Here is a 3,043-nt window from a genome sequence, read left to right on the forward strand (position 1 = left end):
CGTGCAGGGGGGAGGGTGAGCGTAGGGGTGCGTACGGCCTCATGGTCCCATGGAGAAGGACGGGGGCTGCGTACTAATCACACACAGCCCCTGTCCTTCCCGGGAGATGCTTGATACGACCCTGCACGCAGCATGGAGCTGTACGTGCGGAACGTTTTCCAGTGTGAATGAGGGCTTCAGGTTAACAGCGACATCATCACTGGGCTTCACATAGTCTGTGCAGAGAGCAGAGATGTGAGAGGGACCCTGCAGGCCACACCCACTACTGAAAACTACAGGAGAGGGGTAGAGACCAGACCAGTCACGCTGCACAAGGAGAGAGAGCAGCAGTGACCGGTCTTTATTACAGGAAGCTCCAAGTCGTACACTGGATTACTGCATGGAGTTGGAAGAAATACACAAAGCACACCAAGATTCAAGGAAGAATACACAGGACTCTTAATGTTGCTTACCCCGGTGTGCAGCTTTAAATGGGTTTTTTACCCACAGCATGCAATTGGATCACAGCAGGGGGGTATTCCAGTGAAAAATAGAAAAAAAAAAGCTGATATCTAATTGGTGGCCATGTAGAGTTTTTTTGCTTTAGAGGGGGAAGTCTGGAGAACTTCCAGTTTCATCACTTCATCACTAAAACTAAACGATTCCTAATAACTTCCTTGTTGAGTTTGAATGATTGATATGTTTATGCAGAATACGGAGTTCAAGAACTCTGCTCATTCTACAGACCAACCAATTGGAGGAAGTAATCTGTGAACTCTAAATTCTTATATAGAACACGCTAGCATTTTCCCACACTTCAGATGAGGTGGAAGTCATCCATTATTGTTATCTTGATGAAACTTTGCTGAGTCAGTGTTTGGTTTTTTTGCAGAGGATACCTATCCTGAGAGAAATATGAAGGCTGCTATTGTTTCCTGTTGCACTAGTGGCATGGCTGATGAGCTATCCTCCTCAATTAAATATTCCGAGTCACGGCCTGGAGAAAGTATGCTGATCAGCAGTTCTGATTTTCCTGATCTTCATGCTTTTTCCAGATCTGTTAACTAGAAATTATTAAAGTAGAACTGAAGCCAACACTTTTTTCTTTTACTTGTGGATGGAGTAAGAGAAGGTTATAACCCTTGTCTGGTTTATTTTTTTTATCCACCTGTTTCCCACTGAGGTGACTTCCCTTCACTTCCTGTCCAATAGCCACAACAGAAAGTAAGAGGAAATCCCTCCAAAGAGAGGGAAATCCGCGATGGTCACCAGAACTAGTGTCCTCATTGGAAGATTTCTCATCTTTTCTTGTTCTGATGACAACCAGAATATTGGGATTTTCTTTTACTTTCACTGATAACAGTCACCAGGAAAATTGGGGCAAATATCCATAACGGGAGCACAGACAGAAATAAAAACCTGATGGGTGTTCTCATCCCTCTCCACTACATCCAAAACTAAAAATGAAGTTTTGACTTCAGGTAAACTTTGGGTTGGGGTAACATTGGTAGCCAAGGTCACACAATGGCAGCACCCATGCAAAGTCTTAAAGTGAAAGTAAACTCAGGATTTAAGTCTTAAAAAATGCACTCAGGTACCTTAACTAGTAACAAAAATGTATCTTATTTGTGTATCACTCGGCTGTAGATCCTCAAATCATCTCTGAATTAGTGCTGACACTGTCCTTCCTTCTGGAGGGGGGCTACTTTTGTTCCCCATGGTCCCTGTGTGTGTTGTAAAGTAGTCACCGCTCCAAGATCACTCCCAGGGTGGACTACAATCTATTGTTTAGTTTAATCATTTGTATTGAGATTGTAGTTCATCACAGGAGTGAGCTTGGAGCGGTGACTACTTTACAACACACCCAGGGACCATGGGGAACAAAAGTAGCCACCCTCCAGAAGGAAGGACAGTGTCAGCACTAATTCAGAGATGATTTGAGGATCTACAGCCGAGTGATACACAAATAAGATACATTTCTGTTAATAGGTAAGGGACTTGAATGCATTTTTAAGATTTAACTCCTGAGTCACTTTAAGTTGGGTTTAACCTTGCAAGGCAAGCTCAACAATGGCAGCTCCCATGTAAAAGCTTAAAGCTTAAAGGCTAACTCAATGTTTTAGACAGTGTTTCATGTTACACCCATAATTAGGGTGTAACATAAAGCATGGTTGCATACACCATCCCCCTAAATCCAAACCTCCACCTTTTTCTGAATCTCAGGGTTCTTCTTGTTGTAGATTGTTCATCATCCATTCACTGGGATCACTCAGTGGAAACACTACCAGTCTCATTTTCCGCCGCAGCAGAGGGACTGTGCAGAGACACGTCGGTGATGCCTCCTCCATCACCTCCTTGTAGTCTAGCTGTCCTCCATGCTAGGTTAACACTTGAGGCTGGAGGAGAGTGATAGTCTGTTCATTGCACCCATGACACACCGATCACAGATGCAATGCTCTGCAGGCTTTAATGGAAAAAGTAGTAAATGCACAATGATGATGAGATCAATGTTTCTGCATTCACTCCTTTTTTTGCAGAAGGTGGACAGTCTCTATAAGGAAAAAAAGTCACAATCTACCCTCCAAGTGAGGAACAGGGAAGTACTGTTTCTGGTTTATCTGCACCTGACAGAAACCAATTTTAGGTATATAAATTGACCAGGATGTGTGTGAACTTCCATTATTGAAAACAAGAAGTTTGTTGATGATTTCCTCTTTTTAGTCACCCTATGTCTGTATCCCACATATAACTTTCATATCTGCAGTGTCATTGTTCATTATCACTGGCCCTCTAACTCACATTATCAGTTCATGATTAGGCTGTTGTGTTAGTGCCCTGGAGCCATCTATAGCTAAACACATACATTATAAAATTAGAACAACCAGAATCACTCGTGTTGTCACCTCTCTCCTGGCAAAATAAGGGCCTGAGGGTTGAGTAGCGGACAAAATAGGGAGAGGATCTAATAGCGGCATGCACAGCACACCGACTGTATGTAGTTGTTGGCTGAAGCACACTGACATCTGATCTGGATGATGACGTCACCCTTTCCTAGTTACCCAAG

The sequence above is a fragment of the Nanorana parkeri genome, unplaced genomic scaffold, assembly GCF_000935625.1.
Source record: "Nanorana parkeri isolate BGI_ZX_2015 unplaced genomic scaffold, ASM93562v1 scaffold94, whole genome shotgun sequence".
In the NCBI taxonomy this organism is placed as follows: domain Eukaryota; kingdom Metazoa; phylum Chordata; class Amphibia; order Anura; family Dicroglossidae; genus Nanorana; species Nanorana parkeri.